At 40.1% G+C, this 27204-nt stretch overlaps 1 protein-coding gene and 1 long non-coding RNA gene across 7 annotated transcripts in view; one reads left to right on the top strand and one right to left on the bottom strand.

Annotated features, from left to right (window-relative positions):
• Positions 1 to 17224: 17224 nt before the first annotated feature.
• Positions 17225 to 20550, bottom strand: LOC142029045 (uncharacterized). The gene is made up of 3 exons (XR_012649790.1): positions 20416 to 20550; positions 19611 to 19804; positions 17225 to 18684 (listed from the first exon to the last, which is right to left on the bottom strand). It is a non-coding gene; the product is annotated as an uncharacterized LOC142029045 (long non-coding RNA).
• Positions 20551 to 20769: 219 nt separating this feature from the next.
• The window catches only part of PCMTD1 (protein-L-isoaspartate (D-aspartate) O-methyltransferase domain containing 1), a 45902-nt gene continuing 39467 nt past the window's right edge, over positions 20770 to 27204 (top strand). For 3 of the 6 annotated variants that reach the window (XM_075023280.1, XM_075023279.1, XM_075023275.1), the window contains exon 1: positions 20770 to 21045. The gene's annotated coding sequence lies outside the window, so the exon portion shown is untranslated. Of the gene's footprint in view, positions 21146 to 23039; positions 23159 to 23768; positions 23903 to 23995; positions 24060 to 27204 lie in introns of those variants that run through there. The other 3 variants (XM_075023276.1, XM_075023277.1, XM_075023278.1) reach the window with 3 other exon arrangements.

Here is a 27204-nt window from a genome sequence, read left to right as displayed (position 1 = left end):
CCTATGATAGTGCAATTCAGACTACAATCTGACTTTAATTCTGCTTCAGCACTGGCAGGAGTTTTACTGGTTCCAAGGGCAGTACAGCTCGCCTGTGGCAGGGCTGCAACAGCTTTGTACCTCTTTGGAGCAGCTCTAAATAAAACCTCACTGCTAACTTCAACTGCTTGCCAAAAGAGTTATCAAAACTGTACATAGCTAGAATAGCTCTGTCACTGAACTGTAAATCAGAGGGGAAGAAAGGATGCACTCCCAACTGTTAATTCCCACTTTTTCCAGGACTTTAAACTTGACATAAAACATGTGCACCAGCAGAGGGCATTACATGCCTCAATAAAATGCAGATTGATAAACAATTTGAAAGGAAAGTGAAATTCTTCTTCTAGCCTTCTTAGGATATTGGACATTTTATACAACTAATCAAAAGCTTAATACAAACTGAAATATTCTGAGCACAGGGTCTATCAGATATATCTCAAGTTTTTGTTCATTCCAGAGGTACCTTTACTGGGAAAAATAGTAAATTAATTAGTTCTCACTCATAAGCAAAGGGTGAAACTAAACTAAAATCATATTTTCCCTTCTAAACAGATAAATCTGAGGAAAAACTAGGAAGAGTATGTTTGGTTTTAACCTATTCATTGCATAGTTTTTGCTTTCATTTCTCCTATTTCTCAGCTAACCCTGCAGCCTTTTTCTACTTAGTGAGCCATGTGTTTTATGTGGATTTTACTTTACTAGCATCAAGTAATACTGAATTCCATCAGCTGAGGAGCCAGCCTTTTGGGTATCATTAGTTACAGAAATATGGCACAGCTGGCAGTACATTTGTCATTTAAAAATTGTATTAGAAAAATAAACCTTTCTTGCACTCATTTTACAAGTCTGCAATCTTGTATAAGGATCCAGAACTTTTTTTAATCTCAGAGAGCTTAACATGTAGACAGCCTCTAAATTTATATCTATAAATTGTAATTTTCTATAAATCAAGCAAAATGAAAGCAGTCACTAGAACTGAAAGACAACAAATGGGGAAAACAAAGAAAACTGCATTTGTCATAGGTCTGTGCAGTTTTTCATTGCAATTGGCTTAATGTTTGCATTTAATTTTTTTCAAAGTCTGAGAGTTTTAGCAGCACTTGATTTCACACATGAAAACAACATCACCATGAAAAAGCAAATTGTCCATGTTGAGATTCAAAAAGAAGTTATTTCACAAACATTTTTCTACCAAGTAATATCTTGCTACTTCATAATACTGTTATATTTCTGTTCTTCAGGTAGAAGCAGGGTCTTCAGGGAAAGCAATACAACAGCAGAGTTCACATATTAATGCATCAATGCATAATTATGTGTTACCATATAGTCTAATATACACTTCTTCGGGGTAGCATACTAGTAATTTTCTAGATTGTTCTAAGAAAAAAAAAAGAGGGTAAGGAATCTTTTTTAATTCAACCTAGCAGACAAAATTTGGAAATGTGTATTTCTGAAACATATTAAAAACAAAGCTTACTGAATAAACTATGTAAAATAATACATTTCTTTCTAGAAAAATACTGAATTATCATTGAAGTTGTTGATGAAAACTTTGTTATGTAAGAAAAGAAAAACATCTACAATGCAGGTAAATCATCAAATAGTAAGAATGAAAAGTAGTTTCTCCAGTGGAACATTTTTTACACAACGATGTAAAGAATTTAGCAGTCAATGATCTTTTTATTATACAAAGCATTCTAGCTTTTCAAGTTTGTAGATGAGTACGTAACTTTAGATCTTAGAACATAAACATAACATAATAATTGTTTATTTACAAGGCAAGGATGTGCAGTGACTTAAATCTATTGCTTGGATATCAGAAGTCCATTCAGTAATTACAGAATATCATTACTGGGTAGGATGCCCTCACTTGCCTGTTCATCCAGTGTGGTTTTGCTTCCTTACTTGAATACTGGCATAGCAAATTAATAGCTTATAATAATGTGTATATCAGAAATCTAACATTTGGAAGTACAATGTTTGCATTTAAGTCCAGTCCTAAAATGAAAATACTATTTCCTTCTGCTTCAGTGGACCAGAGGAAAAATGTCTTTCCAATAAAAGGATAAATGCCCAGAGACATGTATACAAATGACACACTGACACTCCGTGTATGTCTTCCTTCTGCTTGTTTCAGAACTCAGCAAAACACTTAGTTGTAGATGAGAAAAGTCCTTGTCCAGCTAAACCTAAAATGATCTTAACTTTCAGCATCATCGAGGCTGCCCAACAAACAGGAAGGACTGTGCTAGGAAGTAAAGGCTAATTGGTCTTGAGAGCAGCTGTCCTGACAAGTAGAAAGTATATTTATGAGAAACTATGGGGCAATATTAATTCTAACTCTAAGGTTAATAAAGAGAGTATTTGAGATGTAAAACTTTCTATTGCAAACAAAAAAGTGCTTTGAGTTTAAGCGGACTGATGTTTTGTGACTTCTGTCCACAAAGCCTGTAACTAGTCAGTGAACTAGAACTCAGAACAAAGCCCATTTCTGGATATGGGCCCTGCAGTCCCAGGTTATGTTGCTGTAAAAGCTCATGCAGGTGCTCTGATATTTGAGCTACCAAAGTCAAGGAGACTGTGTTCAGGATAAAAAAACCCTGTATCTTATTCCTCATGTTGGAAGGAAGAGGTGGCAGAAAGCCTTAAAAATACCTCACATTTCCTACTGCTTTTTTTGACACTTTTTTTTTTTAAGTGTCAACTGCATATCACAAACTCTGTGTAACCCAGTTGGCATGCAAAGAGGTTAATTTGCCTCATGTTAGCCAATGCTTCTTAAGTAAAAACTTCTGCAGAAATTATAAAGGAAGTCTTAGTATGTATGCAGTAAATTTTCATCCATATTTTAACCAGTAATAAACTTACTGACAAGTTGTGCTTTCTAGCCAAAAGGTTGGCTTTCAACAAGTGTTTTGAATAGTTATTGTTACTACATCATTATCAGAGATAGGATTCACTAATATGTTAGGAGGGGGCTTTTTTTTTTTGCCTTTAACCCCATTTTTTCTTTTTGATAGACAACAGATAGAAGGGTGTTGCTAAGAGTCATCCCAGATTATAGCAAAACCTGGACAAAAGAGAAATTTAGCCTAAACCACATGAGGAAAAGTATGCTGCCACTACTACTGGTGCCAAGAATAGGAACTACAGGTCAATGGCAGCAGCTGGACGAGTCTAAAGAAGAGGTGAGAAGATAGAAGTCACTAGCATGATCAAGGGAGACACGCCTCTGCATCAACTTGTAAACAAGCACTTTAATCATGTTTGCTACTTCATTAGCATTTGAACAATTCAGATTGAGATATGAAAGATGGTTTCAGCTCCCGTCTCTTTTATGCAGGTCCTGGACAGCTTTAAGCAAAACACTTCTCATCTGAATAATGAGGATAAGAATAATAACATTTCTCTATCTCCAAGGGCTGATTATGAGAATAAATTAGATGCTCAGATGTTATAGTAATGCCTCCCAGTAAATAAAAAAGCATTTTCAAAACAAAATAATCACATTTATATTTTTTTTTAGATACCTACAATTCAAAAATCTCTTTCTGGCAATCATAAGATGTTTGTATGTAAACAAGGAACTTCTGGATGGTTAACCCCAGAAATGTGAAGAACACTTATTGGAAAATACTTCAGCTAGTTGACAGTAGAATAGAAAAAGAGGAGACTATTAAATTATTAAATGACCTATACTACAGCTTCTCATACACAGTTTTGCAGCTGGAGAAGTGACTGCTAGGATGCTTAGTTTGGTCTCTTCAAAATGTCTACAGTGAGGCTCTGGGTTTGAAAAGTGATTATGTAAAAATAGCACTTCCTACTCAGCAGATCTGTTCTTGTGTGCTGTAGTGGGGAGAGAGAAAAAAGAAAAAAATCACTGCATGTCCTCACTGCTGAGCCACCATATCTCTGGGGGAAGAAACTGCATTATACTTCAGTTTCTGCAACTTCATCAAAATCACCAATTTAAAGCTATAGTGTACCTAAGCAAAACACATAATTTCAAAATTGTGCCCTTTGAAATCAGACCTGCATAACATCATTACCTTCAGCTGAATGGAAGTGAATGAAATGAAAGGAAATAAACCCTTCAGACTGAAAAATCATGATTGGATTTCCTCCAGCTTCCTATCATCACCCAAACTAATCAAGCTATTTCTCCCCCAGGTGGAAAACAAAAAGAAAGAGAGAGGTGATGATGATCCTTTTTTTAAATATTTGGCAGGTACTCTCAAAGCATAGAGCCCATGTAAGTTTCAAGAGGTTACATGGGGACTACAGAAGGCTAGTAGTATGATAACAGCTGCTAGCACAGGGATGTAAGCAATGCAAAAACAGATTCATGCAGTTTGGCCAGCCTGTTGCCAAGGTTGTCAGACTCCTGAGTGATGGAATAGAATAATGGAATCACAGAATGATTTGGGTTGGAAGGAACCTTAAAGATCATCTGTTCCAAACCCCTGCCATGGGCAGAGACACCTTCCACTAGACCAGGCTGCTCAAAACCCCATCGAACCTGGCCTGGAACACTTCCAGGGATGGGGCATCCACAGCCTCTCTGGATAACCTGTTCCAGTGCCTCACCACCCTCACAGTGAAGAACTTCTTCCTTAGATCTAATCTAAATCTACCCTCTCTCAGTTTAAAGCCATTACCCCTTGTCCTATCACTACATGCCCTTGTAAAAAGTCCCTCTCCGGCTTTCTTGTAGGCCCCTTTAGGTACTGGAAGGCTGCTATAAGGTCTTCCCAGAGCCTTCTCTTCTCCAGGCTGAACAACCCCAACTCTCTCAGCCTGTCTTCATAGGAGAGGTGCTCCAGCCCTCTGATCATCTTCACGGCCTTCCTCTGGACTCACTCCATGGAGTGGGCTTTGCCACTATCATCTGCTCCCAAAGGATCAATGTATCACAACAAATGTTCTTCTTTCAGCCTTTCAAAAGAAGTCTTCTTTATCAGTGTGATTTTTTTCCCCAAGAAGAGCAGATGAGGAGGCTCTTGTAAAAAAGAAAAAAAAAAAAAAAAAGTACAGTTCTTAACACTGGAAAATGCATACTTAGCATGTCTAGAGATTTGAAAGGATACTTTGATCATTCTTGCCAATTACATACCTGTTAGAGGCAAGTACATTTACATATTTAATATTCAGCTAATCTCCCAAAACTTCTTTGATCAAATAGACATGCCACTTATTCTCAAACACTGTGCCAAAATCTCATCTCTAGATAGCCTAATGTGTGAAGTGATGAATTTGTTTTCAAGTCTTTTACAGAATGCCTTCCATTTTTTCACTTCAGATTAAAACACCTACCCTTTTAACAAGTGTATTGCCTCTCCTGAACACTATCTTTAAATATAAAAGAATCATACCAGAATGGTTCCTTTAGGGTTTTGCCTTTTGACATTTCTCTACTTAGAAAACTTTTGAGAAAGAAAACTAATGGCATCATGCTTGCAGACACAATCCTTTTCTAAATGAACAGAAATGTCTACTTATTTCTCCTTCTCATCTGTGACACATTCTAGTGTGCCTTATAGTCACAGATCCTGAATGACCTTCACTAAGTCCCTGGAGCAGTGGACTTAGAAGCATGACTAGCCATAGAACTGCAAGTTCTGAGTTAGGGATTCTGCACTCATTGAAAATGGAAAGATTACTTCGCAAGTTTGCAGGAAAAATGCACCTAGGTTCTGACAGAAGCCAGTCCAGCAACAGAGGTTTTGCAACAGAATCTGGACTCAGATCTGTTACATTAGAGTTAGACATGACAAATCCCAATAAAAAGTGTCATATTTTTGTGATCAAATTGTGTTCTTACAGAATACATGCTTTCCAAGCAATGTCTAAGCTTGTAATTCTTTTCTTCTTCTGTACCAAGCTTTCTCTTAAGTCTCTTCAAAAAACTCTTTCCCAAAATGAAAATCCACCCAACAGTGTTTTATTCAACAAAGAAAGAGATGCAACACAGCATCACAATTCCTTTATGTATTTAGAATAGAGTATTTGCTTTAAACCTCAGACTGGGTCTTGGGAGACCACTCAAGCGTGGTCTACATGCTTCCTGAGGAAGTACTGGGCATTTCTGTCCTTACAGTACCAGGCATTCTAACAGTAGAGGGTTAAGACCTCTGGCAAGTAAGGCATACAGTCTGATAACCAAACTGTAATATATCTGGAGTCACTGTCAGCAAAGCACTCTTTGTTTACAGTCCTAAAATTGAAGTGCCATGATAGAGTGTCACAGAAAAAAAAACCCTGTTAGAGGTGGAGTAAGATTTTATTTTCAAGTCCTACCAGAATTACTCTAGTATTTTTTCAGAATACTCCTTAGCATTGCCACTTTGGGGAGCAAGCGTATGAGGCTTTGTATGCAGGCAGCTCTGGTCTATCGCACCACAGTAGGCTGGGGTCCACCCGTCAGCAGTATGCTTCATCAGTGGCATTCAGAACTTGAAGGAATAACTGATTTTGTACAGTTGTTGTCAGGGTGTGAGATGCAACTGTACTGACTTATTTAAGCACGGACCACAGAGCTCACTGACCTATAAGATTCAAAATAGACAATGCAAATATTAAAAAGAAACACTTAATTACAGAAAAAATGCTCTTTCGTAGAGTGTAACAACCTTTTCATCCTCATCTATCACAAAAATATTTCGGAGGATGTAACGCATTTTTTTTTTTACCAATGATTAGATCAGTAAACAGTAGAACTTACTACAAGGGTACAAATAATATTCTGAAAGATTTACAAAGATAAAATTAGATAGCCTTCAGCGAGAAGGTTTTTGGGGGGTTTCTTTGCAAATCACTAGATTTTTTTTTTCCTTTAGTCAGAAGGCTCATCTTCTTTGCAAAAATGTTTTTTCTACCTGGGACAAATTTGTAGAAACAGATATACTGAGAAGAATTCTGACACTTTCCTGGCAACTTGCAGTGATGCCTGGTGAAAATAGCTAAATTTTGCTGTAGAAGAAATTTGCAAAAACTCACAAAAACAGCTTTTGAACTCATGCAAATGCCATCCCCCTAAAGACAAATCTGAATAGAAATGTCAGGATTGTAGGTTTTTACTCACTTCAGGAACCCCATTTGGTATACTGCCTATACAGTTTAATATTAAAGTACTTTTTTTTCCCCACAGAAAAAAACATTGACTTTAAGTGTTGATTCTGATCTTTCTTTTAAAGCTGCCTAAACTGGATGCCTATCATATAATTTTGCCAGGAGACTGTTTTGCTTCTAGAAATTTCACCTTGAAGTCTCCAAAATCTGTTAAGATCTATCGAAGAATGAAAAAAAAATGGTGGGTAACCCTGTTTTGCCCAACTCCCCATAATCAGACACAACCAAGTAAAACAGGGTCCAAAGAAAAGCTAAGAGCTCTGTCCTTACATGTCATGAATTACATATCACTATCCTTCACCTTGTAAAAAATGTAAAGCTTGTAGTACAAAAGTTACCAGAGGGCGTCACCAGTATTTCAGACTCCCTACAGTAGCAGGAAACTTGTTCTGCCTAGAGGAACCCGGCAGTACCACAAGCTGGCTATTTCTCCTATATAATGACATTTTTGGTTTTGTTTTGATGAGTGCTCCAGTCATGAAAAGAAAGTCCACAAGAAATTTGCATCCAACAAAGCAGCATGACAGAGACAAAACTTATCTTCAGTGCAATGTTTTTTATATCCTGTCTTGATAGTTCATCTCCTAAAGGAACTTTAGAAAACTCTCATTTAAATTCTTAATGGGTATAACCTGTTAAAAGGTGCTTCAGATGATGACTTCATAAAGGCTGATCTTGTGAAAACAGAACAGAACAAGATGACAAGAAATTAGAGTACTATTCTTGGTTTTCCTTATTTTTTCCTAATTCTGAGAAATTTGTTTAACCTTGCTGTGCTTCATTATACTCTCTATTAAAAAAAAAAGGATAATGATACATGCCTATTCTACAGAGATCTGGGAAAATAATTATCTTTACATTGAAAAGTTATGGGAATGAAAAGTGTCATCACTTCACTGTTATTTAATTGTATTAAAAAATATCCTTCAACTTCCATTAAGGTCTTTGGTATTAAATATAACAAGATTGGGCAGAAGTAATGAATGCCATCGTTCTTTATTTTCTCCATGGGTAAAGGTGTTTACTTATGTCAGTTGATTGGCAGAGCCAAGTCCTTTTAGAGGAACAGAGCCTATATTCTGTTTGAAATAGGAAGAATCCCTATCAAACTCATATCACCAGTTTAGTTTAGGTTCTTCCCAGCCATTTTGTAGTGTTTCAGGTCTGGGAGCTTTGGGGTTTTGCTAGCATTACAATGCTGGCCTAGTAATTACACTGTGAAGAAAAATACTGTAAAAATAAGCTAAAGAAATCAAGCGCTCTGGTGTTAACATCCCAGATGGGAGGAGAACAACAGTAGGATGCTGACTAAACACAAATCGCTCTGCAGCTTTTTAATGAACTTTCCTCAATACAGTGCTGACATAAATAAGGTGTTTCAGAGAATTTTTTGTTAAATATGACTCTTAGTTTATGACAGATCCAAGGTCCCACTGAAAATTAGTAACAATTAGGAGTAGTTCAACATAACTCCCTCCTTTCTTTGTGCTAACCAATGACTGTGTTTCTGAAAGCAACTCCTGCAAAATCAGAAGAGTTATCAGCAGAAAGATTACTACATCAATATCATACGGTCAGAAGGTAACCGATCTTTTAAAAGGGAGCATTGTGATAGCTGAGCTATGCAGGTGAGATTTAGTAATAAAACCATATAATGACATTCCCTGTTCCCAAAGGGTTTCTACTCTATTATTAGGCAGAGGAAATAATGAAGGTATTTTGGATGTTACTGACCTTTGCAATAACACCACCTTTGGGTGTTACTGACCTCCTGTGACCACTGAAAAAAAAAAAAAAAGAAAAAGTGTGCAAGAATAACCCTAAGAATATCTAGAGAGTGCTTAAATAATAACCATCAGGGAAAAAGTTTACCAGAGTTAAATTTTTTATATTTATATATATTTATATTTAATAAGTTTTTATGGCTTCAGATAAAATATAGGTATTGAGTAAGTTGGTTTGAAATTTTTGAAACTGGTTATAGCAGGTCAGATTTACATCCTAGCATGCTGGAAGGTTTACATCATGTCTCACTAAGAAGGTAATTGGCATTATTCGAACCCTGGGTCTTTGCCTTTCCATGTTTCCATGCCTTCTCCTTTCTGTGAAATGAAGAGCATATTTCATCCTCTAACTATAAATGTCTTCAGACATTACAGTCCCCTGCAGCTCTGAGTCACAAATCAAGTACTTATTACAGTCTGGACTCTCAGTATCTGACTGTGTTTTGATTCCCAAGTTCTGACTGCGATGAATGGTGTTGCTTTTCTGCAACAGCTAAATTAGTTTTAAAAAGCCACACAAACACTACAACCATATACTTAGTTGGCTTCTGTTGCAGAAAACTGATTAGCTTGTGATAAAAGAAATTAATTCTAATGTTTGAAGGGGGTCAGAGAATGAATTAAATGAAGGTTCTGTAAGACTTTGCTTACATTTAATCACCAGAATAAAGAAGAGCTACTGTTATCTTCTGAAATGATCCTTCCTGGTTGCAGGGTAGAAAGTCAGAAAAAAGAAAAGTAATACATTGACTTTATTAATGTCAGCGATAGTAAAGATAGTACCAAATGAAAGGCCACAAAAAAAGCCTCAGGGTCACTTGGCTAGATGAACTTGCAACAGCAGCATACCCACATTACACAAGGAATTAAAGCTACTCTGACAGTCAAGGTCTAAAGGGCCCAAAAGTTCAAAGCAAGAAATCTCACAGAAATTTTTAAGGATCTGGGATAAAGTTGGATAAAACAATGTCTAAAGCTGCTCCTGTGTCATAACAGAGAAGAAAAAATCCTAAACTAGAATCCGATAAAGTGTGCCATTTGTAAAATTATTCAGAACAACTCTTAGATGTCTGTGATGCATCTTTCATTGTGGCTTTCTAAAAATCTGTTTCTAGTGAATTATTCCAGAAAATAAGATGCTTCTGCCCTCTCCTCTTGACAGCTGAGGTTCAGGAAATTACTGCTGTTCCTTTTTCCTTCCTTCTTCCTTCCCCAGAAGATCCATTTAGCCTCAGGTTGCTCTATGCTATAGGTGTACCTACCATCCCCATCCCTGCGCTGCTGTTCAGATTTCCTGGATTCACCTTGGATCTGGCTTGCTGCCTTGCTTTTGCCTTATGATCCCTGGACTGTTCATAGGTTCTGTTGCTGTTACCACCCTGCTTTGCTTATCCAGCTCAGGGGCTGTTGGAGTGTGCCCTAGCAACGAGGGCATTGCTCATCCTGTGCTGTGGCTGCTCCTGGTTCACCTTTAACCTTAGAGTTGTCCTGGTTTCAGCTGGGATGGAGTTAACTGTCTTCCCAGTAGCTGGTACAGTGCTGTGTTTTGAGTTCAGTATGAGAAGAATGTTGATAACACGGATGTTTTCAGCTGTTGCTCAGTAGTGTTTAGACTAAAGTCAAGGATTTTTCAGCTTCTCCTGCCCAGCCAGCGAGAAAGCTGGAGGGGCACAAGAAGTTGGCACAGGACACAGCCAGGGCAGCTGACCCAAACTGGCCAACAGTGTATTCCATACTGTGGGACGTCCCATCCAGTATAGGAACTGGGAAGTGAGGGCGGGGAATCGCCGCTCGGGGACTGGCTGGGTGTCGGTCGGCGGGTGGTGAGCAATTGCGCTGCGCATCATTTGTACATTCCAATCCTTTTATTACTGCTGTTGTCATTTTATTAGTGTTATCATTATCATTATTAGTTTCTTCTTTTCTGTTCTATTAAACCATTCTTATCTCAACCCATGAGTTTTACTTCTTTTCCCGATTTTGTCCCCCATCCCAGTGGGTGGGGGGGAGTGAGTGAGCAGCTGCATGGTGCTTAGTTGCTGGCTGGGGTTAAACCACGACAAGAGTCCTGCTCTTGCTGCTCCCTGGTACTCAGTGGCCATCATTCCTGTCAAAAGTGAATCTCTCAGACGTGAGGCACCTGAAAGCATTCAGCATATCATGCAAATAGGTATGCATGGAGGAGGCCAATTGTACCACTCTCTCTATCAGCATACTTCACTTACAAGATTTGCCTTCAGTTATCTCTTTTCTTTCTTTTCCTTCTTTAGGCGCTCTTGCTTTTCAGAATCTTTCCAAAATGTGCTAGTGACACTTCCTCCATGATGCAGACACAAGGGTCTAGCTGTGCTTCAATCTATATGGCTTTGTATGAGAACAGCTGAAGGCAGAAAATATCTTGCAGTTAGTGCTAGCAGAAACAACTGCAGAAATGGCCAAAGAGAGATTTGTGTAATCAAAAAGAGGAGAAAAAAAGTTAAGATCTTGAGCTTTGTTTTGCACTATTCTCATTAGCTATTTTCTGCAACCTTCTGGAACTTCTCAGGTCCTAGTTTCATGTCATACCCTTTTTCTTCTCTCTCATCCTTTATTTCCTGCCTTGTCCTTTTGTCCATCATCTTTCCTTCGCTCTTCACTTAATCTTCTCCTACCTACCTTTACATGCCATAAAGTTGTGAAACTAACTCAATGCTTGCTACTGCCATATAGTTCACTCATATGCATATTGTTCCCCATAGCCATATTCAATTAATTAATTTCAATGGCCGTATCTTACCTAGCTAGCGTCTCATAATTTTTACCTTTCTCATCATTGCTCCAAGAGCCGGAGGAATAAAACACAGGAGAATATTCAGGCCATTTAATTTCTTTTACTATATATGTAAGGGTATGGTGTACAACCACAGGTGAGGGATTCTAGGAAAGCACTCCAATTAATTGGTTGAGAACAGATCTGTTCCAGAGATCCTTTACACCTCTCCTAACAATGTATTTTCATATAACTTACTAAATAATGTGTTCCTCAGACACAGTTATGAAGTTTCACTTTTACTGCCCCAGCCATCTGCACATATATCAAAGACTTAATAATAGTCAACTACATCACCCAAAATGCAAAAAGAAGAAAAAAAAAAAAGGTGTAAAACCTCTGCCAAATTTGGAGAAAAATATCAATTGTTTTTTTGGAAAGCATCAAGAGTTTGGAGGAGGCTAAAAGAAAAGATTATCTTCTGTTAGAAGACCTTTAAAAAGCAATCTGCATGCCAAATATTAAGCACACATCTTTTGGTAAGTCTGTTGGATCTAGTGTATTCTTTCTCTGTTTCTCATAAAAATTACTTAAAATGTAGACTATTATATCTTATGAACTTAAAAAAAATAGCACGCTAGTTTTAATGATCTCTATACAAGAAATGATTGTTTCCTTGTCTTTTTGGTAGCCTGTTGGTAAAGGATGTTTTATACAGCCCAACAGAAGACTAAATTAATGTCTATAACAACTCAATCTGATTAAGAGATTTAAATTCTCTTAGGAAAACAAATCATATAAAGTTAACCTTCTCACTTTGCCAAAATATTAAATGTGTTAGAAATGAAACTAGAGACATTTGGATTTTTGACATATTTATAACATGTAGATAGCTTTCCTCATCTTTCCTACTTAAAGATAAATGCAGCATGTAAGAAATAGATATCTAATAGACCAAGTAAATGGTTAGTCTTAAAAGCCTTTGAAATTATTGCATGTAGGTCAGCTGACTATCAATAACAGGACTAATGATAGTGTATTATCAGCCCATAAATGGAAGAAAGGCTCTGCAAGTTAAATGTTAATTTATATAAATTAAATTACATATTGTTCCATGTTTGATTAACAAAAGCAGGGAAAATTACAGGCAAATTCCCAACATTTATTAATTTCAGAACAAAATTTTTGCTATTATTTAAGATAAAAAGTACAGTAACTTCCTTTCAATATGACTCATTCAAGGGAAGCTCAGACTGTTTGGCTTCAAAATATTAATCATGGTGCTACTAAAAAAATAGCATTATAAATTTAGCAAAACAGCCTATTGATTTAAGAAAAGGATTACATAAAGAGTCTGTTGTTGACTCACTGCCAGCTACAGCCAGAGACAAATCAACATATTTCCACAGAGAATGTCTCGTGCTTGCAGTTTACAATCAATGAGTAGGACAGAGGTGATAATATATGACACTTTCTGCTGACACATTCATTTTGTATCCTAATATACCTCTGACACAAGTTACAAATGGTTGAAAGCAGAAACACTGAAGACATTTCTTCTCCCATCATGGGTCACGGCAAAAAAAAAAAAAAAAAAAAAAAAAAGTAAGTAGGTATCCATAACCTTTTGAAAAAGAATAGCTTAATATACCCTATTATTTGTAAAATATCATTACAGGTGAGTAAGTTACTTCTATACATGAACTTAAAAGACAAACACTTGTCTTGGTACCAAATTCTAAAAGATTTTTTTAAACATTTGATTGCATGACTAGTTTTATAGTATGTCCACTGTTACCTAGATGTGATCATTTTGTTATGTTTATGAACATTTGGTTATACGCTTATCAGTGACTACAGGCCACTGGAACCCTTCCACTGCTATGATCTCAGGCTTGTTCTTAACAGAAGAAAAAAACACAAAGGCACAAGCAGTAAATTGGGAAAGTAATCTGAAGGCCAGAGAGCTGATCATGAGAGACACATCCTTGAGATGAATGCCTATGGCCACAGACACCATTTAATTTCATTTTTCATTTCATTTCAGTCATTTTTATTTTTAAGTTAAAATATATTTTTTTTCTAGCGTGTGCTTTCAATGTTTTAAAATATGAACTGAGCATAGCTTACGTTCTGATAGCTAAAATAATACTTCTGGCTCCGTGCCATCCTTTGCCTGCAGCCAGGAGCACTCCCAACATGACTGCTCCAGGGAGCCTGGGAGTGCTAACACTGCCTGAGCAGAAGATTTCATGGTAAGGGAAAAAAAGCCTCCTGCACACTCTTAACCAGATGTATGCAGGCATATCACTTTTGGTAATTATCACTCCTATTCCTGCTTACTCAGGGCAACAAAAGAAGATGTTTCTGCTACTATTGTATCACAGTTCCCCTAATAAAGCAGATAAGAGTTGTGATCACTTAAATGGGGCATGAGAGGTGGGATGCACGGATGGATTACAGGCATCCCAGATAAATGTATGGGACTCATACCCCAACACATTTTGTTCAGAACTGATTCTGCGTGCTTCAGAAGAGCATGATTGTGACCCACAGCATGCATAACACTGTTCAAATGCTTAATGCAATTCGTGTCTGAGAAGAGTGTATTTCAAAATCTACAGCAATGAAAATCTCTATTCCTAAAAATTACAAATGCCTTAGCAAGGTTACAGTACCAACTGCCTCTCAGAAGAGGGTGGGAGAGGGACAGAGTGTGCAGTTCTAAAAGAAAATTAAAGTGGCAAGTCTTAAAGACCAGTAGGAATACTCCATGAAGTAAGCTGGCACATAGACATGGCCTGGAGTAAATGATCATTTACTCCTTTTGAAGATGCCTTTTTCAATCAACTAGCTCTGGAGCTTTTAGGAAACGTTATTCTGATCTAAAGCTTTATCAGCATACAACCACTTTTATCTAAAACAGTTATGCTGGGTTTTTTTACCCAATTTGCAGATTAACAAGGCTAAAGATGCAGAGACACTAGAGCTTGCATACGTAGATCTTACCAGTCTCACAGGTGAAATCTTACAAGCCTCACCTGTCAAAGCAACACCACACAAACGTGACTACACTACTTCCAGAGCCAGCACACACAGCTGCATGGCTGCATTGCCGGTTTCAGATGTCCGCACCAACAGCCTACAGAGCCAGATTGATGTTTCACTACTTACCAGGGCTGGGGGTTACAACATGATATGTGACTGTGCACTCAGACGAGTCCATTACAGCTTAACTGTGAGTGGGTTGGTGCTATATGTGCAACTGAACAGACTCAGCTTGGGTTTGGTACTCTGTGCGGGCTGATCCAGTTGCCTTCCTGGGAACCTGTACGCTACTGATCATAAACCTTTGCAAATGGCCTGGTGGCTGCTGGGGTACAGCTGAGAGCCACAGAAGGTACACTCCAATATCTGGGAGCAAAGAATGCAAAAATAAAATATTTTCAAAGTACGATAGACAGGCCAAACATTAAGGGTAAGAGAAACTGCTTTCCAGCAGTTATTTCATTACTTTTCCCTTTGTGTTACTTACAATTTTCTCAATAGTACAGTATTTTTTGCTCGCAGACAAGATGTTAATGTGGGAAGACCAAGTCTGCAAGACAGGAGAAATCCACTGCAGCACTTCTCCATTTCAGAGCCCTCTTCCTCAAACAGGCTACATCAATGACAACGTATGATACAGTGTGAAGCACATGCTCACTATATCCAATTGCCAGAACTGATATCTACTGTAGTGAGCAGAGGGCAGTATCTGAAAACTGTAACTGCTACTTATAGAGCACATGGATTTTGTGTTCTACACCTGTAAAACTGACCAGTCAAAGCTTGTCAGGAAAGAAAATCCACCAAAAATAAAGGAAAAGAAAGAAGGCAATGAAAAGTTAAAAAGACAAAGAAAGAGCTCAATGCATATACTGTATGAAGGCAAGACTATCAGGAAGGTATCAATATGAGAGGGCATGCAAAACAGACACAGTAAATCAACTATAATTTTAAATGCCTGATAATTAAAGATGAAACAAAAGAGTAGAATGAGATTAGATTGAGGGAAGGAAGTCTAATAAGATTGTGGACACTAGAGAAAAAATACTAGTTACATGTAAAATGACTGAGAAACAGGATGTTACACACTCACTGAAAGTTTGAAACATAAAAGTGTATGAGCGTTCACTGTAGTTTCAGTATGAAGACACTATTTTTTTAAATTTTGTGGAATAGAAGGAAAGCAGCAGCTTCTGATCCCCATATCAGTCTAAGCATCAGACTAAGAACAAGTTCAGAAAACAGTGCATCCTTCTCATCCTACTTAAGGCTGCTCTCTTTGAAACTCTTTGTCCAGTTCTTCCGCTGAAGTTCTTCAGCTCCAAACATTTTTCCTTTCTAATGACTGTGCTACACTGGCCATGTATTGTCCGTCTGATGAGAATAATAAAAGAAACAGAAAAAGCAACTACCATTAACTCTGAAAACTCTGGTCCTCCCATCTTTTTGAGGACAATTTTTTGTTCCTGCTTCATTGGCATAATGGAAGCTGACAGATATTTTCAATAGGGAAAAATATGTGAGAAAAAAATTAAATATGCAAGAATTGGCAATATTACATCTTTCACACTTATTTTATTCAGTTGAACCACTAACAATTGGAATTATTTGCTGGATTAGAAATTTATAATCTCAACATTTCTTAGAGTTATTCTAAAAATGACTTTCAATTTTTGTCTTAGCTTTTTGTCTGCCTATGAAGTAATATCAAGTACTACTTACCCAGATCTTTGTATGATCCCATTCAAGCTAATTCATCTTAATATACAGTGAGGGTCTATGCTTTAAACAGATATTTAACTTTAGCTTTATGGATCAAGTTATCTATTTACATTTCCATAGTATTTTGATTGTAACATATTCCTCATTGGTTCATCTCTATTTTACTACTATATTAGGGTATTTTTTACATGGACTTTCTGGACTACATGCAGACCCAACACTACATCCTATTTTATTTTTTTAATTTAATTTTACAGCCTTCAAAAAGCATCAGTTGAAAAACTCAAGCAGAAGTAACTTCCAATAAAGAAGAAATGCTGATTGTTTTAGATCTCAGGGCCACCTTCATACTTCTTAATTATTTTTTCTCAAGCTGACTGAACCTCTGTATTAACTAGATATTAGTTATAACAAATGTGGTTGAAGAAGTGCTGACATTCAGAACACTTCTTCAGATGTTTATCAGTAGGGAAAATGAATGGCAGATAACCCACAGAACAGTAAATATCCATAATTAAAACAGCTACATTAGAATTTTTTTCTATGTCTTTGCACACAGTGTCTTTTTAACTCATCTAAAATGAAAGCCAAAGCAAAAAGGGAAAGATAGAATGAAAATTTACCAGAAAAAATCCGGTTTCATTAACTACAGAAAAGAGCAGAATCAGAAAATGATCACTGTTTCAAAATAATAGTAAGTTACTAATATTTTCAAAAACTTTGTGTCAACATTCAAATGCGTGCACCACAATGTGAAATAACTAATTAGAAACAGAGCTAAGGTGTAGGTCTCTTATATCCTTCTCCTTGCATTATCTTTCCATAGCTAAACAAGCAAGTAAAGAAATTCTTACTTGGTATGGGTAATACTTAAGAAATCCAACAAAACAGTATACTGTTATAACTTTATTAAAATTAGACTGTATTGCAGAACATAAAAAATATTTTAAACACTGTCAGCTAAAGCTCTGTCAAAAATTTTACAATTTTAAGCTTTATTCAATTACCAAAATGGCATATATCTCTAAAAATAAATTTTCAAGAAAAGTAATTGTTTTGTATGTATTTTCTGTAGCATTTGAAAATATTTAAAAACAGTTACTCAATAACACAGAACATAAAGTTGAAACTGACTTAAATCACGCCAACTTAAATGCAATGACACGTAAATGGTTTTCATTAACTAAACTGAGATGTACAAAAAATATAAGCAGTATAAATTACACATTATTTGTTAATTTTATGTTAACAGGATTACATTCAAGGAATGCAGTTTGCACCACTCTACTTTTAAGCCAATGACAATTTTAGGAAAGCCAAAATGCTGGTTTAGTCTAAAAAGCAACTTTTTTCTACATAAATAAGAAATTAAATACACCTAACTACTCAAGATATACAACATCATCTTCATTTGGAATAGTTTTCATTATAAAATGCTATGCATATCTAATTTTCTGCTCAATATGGTAACAGTTAAGTCTCAATACTTAACCTTAATGACCCCTAGTAGCAAATTTCGCATTTATCTAAAAAATGGCAGTCTTGAGTACATATTTTTCTGTTAGGCATATGAATGTTATAACCTTCACCAGCAGCACAGATCGAAGACAGACTGGACTCTTCCACCTAGTTCAGACTTTCTTTATTTGCATGATCATGAAAAAATAACAGAGAATTGGTACAAAGAATTGAAAGAATAAATAACGCTTAAATCTGCAGAGACAGTAAAAAAACCCCAAACTTTCCCAGAATAATGAAATTTTGGGGGTACGTTAGCCTACACAATCCATTGTTTTATGAGGGTGAAAGGATGTTCACTGTGCTTCAATTAAGAAGTGCTCTGCATGGGTTTTGAACTCAGCTAATTTATACAGAGCTTTCATGGGCCTGTCATGTAATACTTAAGCTGAGATATGTTTTTTTGAGAATATTAACTTATACTCAAATGAAAAGAAAGGTTGCCCAAATTATGCACATCTCAAATTTAAAATAATGTAACAATAAGTACCTTTCACGTCAAGATGCAGAAGTTACATACTACAGCAGGAAATATGTACCTTCTAGTTTGACGATGGATGACGGGAGTTAGAGCAAATTTGGACAATCGTACATGCTTGAGTAGAATTTTCTGCTAGACCTGAATGCTGAAGCTTCTTTTCAGCTCTGAGAGAAGACGGCAGAATGACCTTCCTAATTGGATGTCCATGTCCACTGTAAATGGAAAAAAATGGTATCAGTTCAAGCATAACACAGTAATTTAGAGGGAAAAAAGCTACCTGAAAAATTTTCTTAAAATTAAATGAGCAAAATATGGCCATAACTTCTGTCCTGTGTGAACAAAGATTAAGTGCACCTTGTCTGACAGGTAATGAGCATGTGTTGGTCATGCACAAGAAGATCTAGATGCGATGGACAGAAAGGGAATGAACAGGAAACCCTCATACATACAATAGGCAGGGATTTATACACACTTATTACATCTATCTAAAAATTCTTAATAGAAGAAATATTCAATACTGAAAGCCAGCAAAAGTTACTGAAGTTTACTATCTGAGGGCAAGGCATATTTCAATGTAAAAATGGAATTTGTTTCTCCTCCCCTCCATTTCTCTCACGCAAGGGGCCATCAGTTACAGCAGTAACAGTACAGCAATTTGTAGGACTATTTGAATCCCTCAGTCCAACTAACAAAAGACAGAATTATTTCTCAGTCATAGCCTAGCAGAAACTCTCCCCCCATGTTGCCAATTATCTCCACCTCAGCTGTTGCCCTCTACAAACCATTGTGTGCAGCAGGTATTAACTAACTCCACCCCTCAACAGAGCAATACTTACTCCTGGCCTCTTACCAGCTACATTTTTGTGTACTTCATTTCCCAGGGCTTTTACTTAGAAATCCTGTTCCACCAGTACTCAAACTTTGGCTAAAGCTCAAAACTTTATGCCTCTCAGCTGCATTTCGCAAAACTCTTAATACTTAAACCACTCCAGATTAAATTATCATTGTAAATGTCACCAAGTTACCCAAATTGCTGTTTTTATTCTAACAACCACTCTAGATCTTCAGGTTTTCATATCCAGTACCCTGAAGTCAACAAACACTACACCTTTTGCCTGATCATTTGGTATGAACTTACCGTTCTGCAAGTGTGAATACCACCCATTTTCTGATACTGATCTCTGGCGTTTCTCATTCCTTTCCTCAATGGAAAACTGATTAGCCAAGCTCCTGCAACAAGTCCTGACACCTGTGTACTTTTAATTCTTCAAAACACCATAGGCAGCCTACTTTCCTCACTCTCCGACTCCTCAGTCATTGCTCCAGCCCCCTCTGCAACCGAACAGGAGACGATGCCTTAGAAACCTCGCTCTAGACCAGGGCTCAGAATGACCCAATACCTTCGATCACCTCGGGCTTCCACTGGGGCCCCAGGCTGCCTCGGCCTCCACTTAGTCCTGTCTGTTCCTTTCCACAGCACTTCCTCCCTTCTCAAATTCCTGAGCGTTCCCTGGGATCCCTCTTCCTCCCTGTAGTTTTTTCAAACTATCTCCTCTTTCAGAGCATCGGCAACATCAAAGCCCAAGCCCCTTCTCTCGGGGGCCGGGGGGCAGTGCCACTTTCGGACTCCCCTTGTGAGAGGCCCTACGGAAGGGGGGGTCTGAAGAGACGCCGGCCTCCCCCTTGCCCCTGCTGGTCGGAGAAAGGCGAAAACGCCGTAAAATCAGGAGGCCCGGTGAAAGCAGAGCAATCCCGGACGGACACCGGGCACCTTGGGCAGGTTTTAAAAAGCGGGCCCGAGAAGCTGCGCGCCCTCCCTCGCCCTCCTGCGGTGCGGCGGCTCCTCCCCCCGCGGCCGGCCCCGGCCCCGGCCCCGGCCCCCGGCCCCGGCCCCGGCCCCCGGCCCGTCCCTCCACTGCGAGAACCCTTCCTCAGCGGCTCACGGGAGACAAGGGGGCCGCCTGCCACGGGCGGTGGGGACACGGGCGTCGCGGCCCGACCCGCTCCCAGGAAGGGGTTTCCAACCGGGCGGGGGAGGGGAGAACCTGTGGCCTGGCGCTACCGCGAGGACAAGGATCCCCACGTCCCTAGGCGACTGGTGACGAGGGCCGTGAACGCCGGCCTCCCATTGGCTCTGGCGGTGGCAAAGCGCGGCCAATCACGGCTCGAAGCAGAGCGGCTCGCCTTCCCCCCCCCCCATCCCCCTTTCGAGCCTCCCCGTGGCGCGGAGGGGGTTTGGCCGCCTGCGGAGGCGCACGGTCACGTGACCTTCTGTTTACATCCTCTCAGCTGTTGGGGCCCCTCCTCCCCTCGCCGTCTCTCGCACCGACACCAACGGCGGTGGCGACCCGCGGACCCCGCCGACGTGCGGGCCGGGGGAGGGGGACGCCGGCGGCACGCCGCCCTCCGCTCGCAGCGGCCCCCGCTCCCTCGGCGATCGCCCCCGCTGCGCTCCGCCCGGGCGACGGGAGCGCTTTCCCGCCTGCGTTTTCCCGCACCCCCCCCTTCCCCCCGCCCCAGGCGGGTCTCGCCGCTGCCGCCCCGCGCAGGGTCCGGGGCCCGCTGCAGAACGGGTGAGTGTCCCGTGGGCGGGGAGGAGGAGGGGGCCGGGCGGAACGGCGCTCCCCGGCTGCGCCGTGCAGGCGCGGAGACCGCCGTCGGACAGCCGGGACGGTGAGTTGGGGCGGCGGGGGAGCGCGGCCCGCCGGCCCCCGGCCCGGCCCTCCCCTCGCCTCCCCGGGCGCTCCGGTTCCCATTGTCCGTTGGCCGCGCACGCAGGCGCGCGCCCTGCGGAGCGGGGGGAGGGGGAAGGTTGTTTTCGCGCAGCCGGGACGGGGCGAGGGCTTGCCGCCGCTCGCCTCTGCGGGGTGGGGACGGACGGGACGGCGAGTGTGTGCGTACGCCCTCGGCAGCCCATTCCTCCTCCTCCTCCTTCTCCTCCTTCGGTCGGTCCCCCCCCCCCACCGCGTCCTTTAGCTGCCTGCGTAATAAATAGTCTCTGGCCCAAAAAGGGTTTGGGAGGAGAGGTGGTAGGTGCGGCTGCCACGGGTCCGGGGCAGGTGTGAGGGGACGGGGACGAGAGAGAAGGTTCCAGCCTTGAGGTCCGGGCGGGGGGTAGAGGCAAGGTGAGGGCAGCGCTCGAGCGCTCGTCTCCCCGCTGTGGCTCTGCGCCCTGCCGCTTCCCCGTGACGGCTGGGTTGTTTTGGTTTGTTTTTTTTTTTTTTTTTACCTTTGAGGAAATGCAGTAAGAACGGGAACTTGCCCCCCCCCCCCCCCCCCCCCCAAATCCCTGTAACCTCAGCGTCCTGCGGGGCCAGGCCGAGGCATTTTGGAGGAGGCAAAAGGGAATGTGAGACAACGTTTTGTTCTGTTTGAAGAAAAAAACCTGTGGGCTAGGGAGGGGTGTCTCTGCTTTCGGGAGGGAGGTGGTGTGGCAGCAGCGAGAGGAAAATACTTTGTTTACATAAGCGAAGTACGTAAAACGCAGGGTAAGTTTGCCCTCCGGCCCGCACGCCGCCGTGGGCAGGCGGCGGTGAGCGGCCCTGGCGGCAGCCGCGAGGGAAGGAGAAGGCTGCCGCTGCCCCCCGCCTCGCCATAAACGCACATTCTGTCTCTGTTTACATTGTGGTCTCTGTTTTGGCTGGGAGCAGGGTAAGGGGAGGAGCAGGAACTCGCTCCGGGGCAGCCACCTCCTCCCTTCTCTGTTTTCTTTGTTGTTATCTGTTCGGGGGAGATGTCCTGGGGACACGTCTGCCTGTAGCAGAGCTGCGGCCGATGTGATTCCTCTTCGGACCGAAACCTCGGGCCGCCTTCTTCTGTGCATCTGCGAGTCTCGTGTCTCCTGCGTCGTCGCCCTCCTCCCCCCTGCCTCGGCAGTTGTCAGCGGCTCGCAGTGAAGTTGGAGGAAGGGGAAGGGAGGGCGGAGGGGGAAGGAATCTTGGCATTTATTTGATACGCAGTCAGCAACCTGGGCCTGATTTGTACAGCTCTGTCCTCTTTGACACCAAAAGGGAAAAAAGAAAAACCACCTATGGTGGAAGGACGGGGGGTGTGTGTGTGTGTGTGTATTCACTTTTCGTGGTGGAAGATGAAGGAAAACATCTTTAGGGTCTGCATGAGAGAAGAGATGGAAGTACTGAACTGGTGCAGTGTGTGGAGAGTGCTCGTGTCCTTGCAGGACTTGCCCATGTAGCCACTGTTCTCCTAGTGGGTATTTTTTCACTCCTGTCAGGTAAAAGTCAAGCACAGTTGAACTGCAAGACTTTAGCAAGGAAGTAAGGTTTCTTCTCATAATAAGCAATAAACTTTGAGATGCACACAAAAGAGACACAGGTAAGGCTAGTCAGCACTACAGTGAATTAGTGAAGATACTCAATCCCTCTTGACCATACGCCTTCTGTATTACAGAGAATGCTTTTAAGATGCAAGATGAAAAAAATCTAATGCTTAAAGTTAGTAAATAATAAGAGTGTATTCTGAGAATGCCTTTGTAACCATAATTCATTATTCTTGCAAATGAATCATAATATGTGTGATACTTTTTTTTTTTTTTTTTTTTTCCCCACAGGACCCTTACCTTACTCTGGGCAGACTATCTCTGGAAGGAATCAGGCTTGGATAAATGGAGCTGTCTTCTGCAGAACTCCAGCCTGATTTGTTGGGAAAGTTTGAAAAGTATTTAAATGTGTAGGTGGAGAAATGTGTGAAAGATCTATTGGTATTTTAACTGACTTTGGGTGAATAAATATAATGTAATGATAGGAATGTAAGAAGTACGTGAGTGAGGTCAGAGAGCCACAATGAGGGCTTTGGAGATGGACACTTAGCCAGATGTTCTTTACAACAGTCAGTGTCCCTCAGAAATGCAAGGAAAAACAATTGGATGTTGTTGGGAGATCTGCAGTGAGTAGAATGTCATGAAATCACAGAAACAGAAAAAAGTATGTAACACTGGGCAGCCCTGGATGGCCAAATGTTATCACTGGGTCTGTGCAGGATTAGGTTCCTTCCCTGCATAATCTCTGATCTTCACTGCAGAATTCTTATAAAAATCTTTTGCTGTTCCTAATTGGCTTTCTCCCTGGGTTTTCTTCATCCAATCTCAGACTTTGTGTTGTGACTTGCTTTAGATACTTGACCAGCCAGTTTGAATTTTGCAGCACTCTATTTATATATTTATGAAGTCTTGCCATTTTTATAGTCCTAATCTTGGCAGATTGGTGATTTTTATTGCTCAGTCTTCTGTTCGCTTGTCAGTGACTGCCCCAAGCTGCAGCAGCTCCTTTTGAAGAGGCTTCTGCCTAACAGGAGACTAACAATAGGACCCAACTGCCAGATATGCATTGTAGTTTTCCATGCCTGTACTGGACCATACCAGAGCAGTCACTTGGCTGTGTTTCTGGAAACTTGAAGTGTGGTTCCTTTCAGCTGGTAAGTGTGTATTCTGAAGCTAAAGGTAGACTGAAGAATAATACCAGTGCAGATGGAAGTCTCTAAAGAGCATGTTGGCTGTGACTTTTTTAGGCAAATTTGAAAGAAAAAAAGAGTAACACAAAGATCAAATTTGGAGTTCCTACTGCAAGACATGGTTAGTAATACAGGTTTGTTTTCTTTTTTCCCCAAATATGCTCCCAAAACTCAATATAGGCAAGATAGTTTTTCCATACAGTGTTCCAGAAAGGTTTATGCCAGGAGTTTTAAGAGTTTCCCAAAACAAATACATTAAAAGCAATTCTGAAATAGTTCGGCAGGATGGGAATGCTCATCCAAGTATTCAGTGCATTGTGAGAAACACTTGAGAATACAGTCATTGTTTCTGGATGAGAAGTGTCTTTACACATACCTGTTCTTTTCATTTCCTGCTTTGTTCCCGTCTTCAGCAGGAATGTCACAGAGATCTGCTATTTTACCCTGCTGAACTGAAAGTGATGCTCTGTAGCTGATAATTAATCAGCTCTCTGTGTAAGGAAAGTGCCTTGAAGTCTACAGCACTTGGCACTCTTGAATGCAAACATCATTGAATATTACCTCATTTATTTTACCTACTTAGAATGTAAATTCCTACAAGCAAAAGTAGGAAGCATATGTGTGCCATCTTGTTTTGCAAATGAGTAATCAGATACGTGACTGGCCTAAAGGCACTCTGGGAATCTTCTGGTAGGGTCAGAAGTTGATCTGTATACTTCATCTTCTCCAACCAATGACTGAGAAATTTTTTTGATGGAGAATTCTTTTAATGTATCTGGTTTGCAGAAGTGAGATCACAGTGTTCCACCTCTTCCTTTTATGGATTTCTAGGGAGTAAAGTGAAGTATTTTATATTAAATATTATGGGTATAATTACATGAAAACATCAGGAAATAACTGCAGTGTTCCAATTCCTTTGGGACTTCCTTGTGTGCAGTGGATGTTAATGAGAGCCTTCAGGCCTGCTTGATGCAAGCTCTTAGAGCAGTTGCTGCTGCTATGTTGTTTAAGAAAACTGGGCTGGACTTCTCGGCCTTGAAGAAAGGGTAGAATTTGTAGCAGGTTAGGGTGCTGAATATTGTTTTTTGCAGGTCTGAAAGATTAGCTGACTGCCATTCAGAACAGTAGTGTTAGTTCTTTGTCCTTTTTGTCCTGGTACATCATGCCAACTTTTATGTTTCAGAGTTAGTGTTGCTACTGCAAAGTTGACAGTGATGTTAACTAATCCCAAGGAGCTTGAAATCCTGATGAATGTATGTGTGTGTGTGTTCTTGTTGAATGTACTTCTGATGAGAAGCTTACTGGAAACATTGAAAATAAAAAGTAAAGTAGAAGTAAAGGAAAAGTAAACTGAAAGTAAAGATATCTTTAACAATGGCACTTAGTCCTAAGAAACTTATTATTTCTGAAAGCAAAACTATTGGAAGTTGTATCTAGAGAGCAGCTGTGGTGTCCATCACTTGTATGTTGCGACTACAATTGGTATGTGATTTATTTCTCAATTTTATTAGTCCTTTAAATTGAAGCACAAAAATATAATTTGTCCTTCATTGTGAAGAGAAAGCACTGGTTTAGAAGTCATCATGGAGCAGTTAAAAAAAAAAAAAAGACAACAAAACCCCAAACTCCACAGCCTTAAAATAGTTTAGATGTGACATCAGGAGTCACCATGGTAACTCTCAGGCTACAGATTCTGGTGTATTCTCATGTGGAGGAGTTCTAGAGCGGGGAGGTGATCGTGGAGCAGGAGAGAACTGCCCCTCTGGTTAGAAGGCTGTCTTGTGGCAGAAAAAGACTTGGAGCTTAAAATATGCATTTAATGAAGGCTAATTCTGGAGTTCTCGCTTTGTATAATGTTTAGTGAAGAAAGGATGTAAAGATCTAGTTTGTTACAAGTGCAGAACATTGAGTTCTGCGTTGCAGGAAGTTGAAGATTTAAGGTACAGCAAGTGTTGTTAAGGTGATGTAAAATACTGAGGCTTAGAATTTCTCTCAAGTATTGCATTTCACTCCAGATTTTCTCAAAGTAGCATTTGCTCAGCATACAGTTGCAAAACAAATGCTGAGTTTGGATTTGCAGTGTTTCTAGGATGTAAAAGAAGACAAATGGAATTAGTGTTTAAAAACTTGTTTGAGGAAACAATCCAGAACTTGCCAGCAAAACCCTAAAATAAGGTTTAAAAACTAATTTAAAAACTAACAGGTTTAGAGCAAGCAGTTTGATAATGATGTGGGATGTTCGGAATCCTACGTGAAGGACATTTATATTAAGGTGCTATAGGGCATCTGAGTTGTCAGCATGGAGCTGTTAGGTATGAGATAGGGTTTACTTGAGGGCCTGTGTTCTTCTGAAGTAAAAAAAAAACCAAAAAAAGATGGCAGGCAGAATGAATTCAAGTAGAGGTAGCTGAGCAGTTAGAAAAGGGACAGTCTTTGTCTTGGTTGCTAACATGCACCCTTTACCGGAGATGGTGTGTGTTTATATGCACAAATGCACAAAGAATATGTGTACAACCACCCAGTTGTGCAGCAACGTAGTGACTGTGAACAGGATCTCTGTCCTGAGAGTTTTTTAGAACGTGATGGTGGCAGGCTGTACATTTAGTTCTGGTCACAAGTCAGAGCATCTCCAGGTTCGTTCTTTTGGTCTCTTGTCTTAGGAGTCTTTTGGCTGATGATGCCTTAACTTTTATCTGGTTGCTTTTCCAGTCCCATCTGTTGTATTCCTTTCAAAGGACACATCCCTTAGCTTTACATGGTTTGTGTTCTGTCTAGGAGTCTTAAATCACACAACAGCAGCAACACTTCTTGCTTATTTGCAGGGAAGCAAGGACAGGATGTGGGCAGAAGAGTTTTCTCTTGTGTTACTTAACACTAATTGTTGCCATATCATAGGCCAAGTAGCCTATAGTTAGCATAAGAACCTACAATAGCACTAGAGGTCTGTTTAAGCACCTGAGTCACATCACAAGTATCAAAGGCTTGCTGTTATTACTACAAAAACTTTTCTTTGCACGATTTCTAAATAGGTAACGCTTATTAAAGCTGTCAGTAATCATGATTGTTTCTTTTTTTTTTTTAACAATTGGCTTGTTAAAATCTTAAATGATAGGTGCATATTTCTAATGGCAAATTAAGCAATCTTGAAAACTATTTTCAGGATGAATAGCAGCAACTTTGTGACACTGGATAATGTTTCACCAGGAAGCATCTAAATGTCATTGGGAAGTTTTTTTCTTTTTATTTTCTAGCTGATGTCTACAAAC

Source organism: Buteo buteo, chromosome 3 (genome assembly GCF_964188355.1).
Source record: "Buteo buteo chromosome 3, bButBut1.hap1.1, whole genome shotgun sequence".
NCBI lineage: Eukaryota > Metazoa > Chordata > Aves > Accipitriformes > Accipitridae > Buteo > Buteo buteo.
The sequence above is the reverse complement of the archived record's forward strand: the minus strand, read 5'-3'. Positions and strand labels throughout refer to the sequence as shown.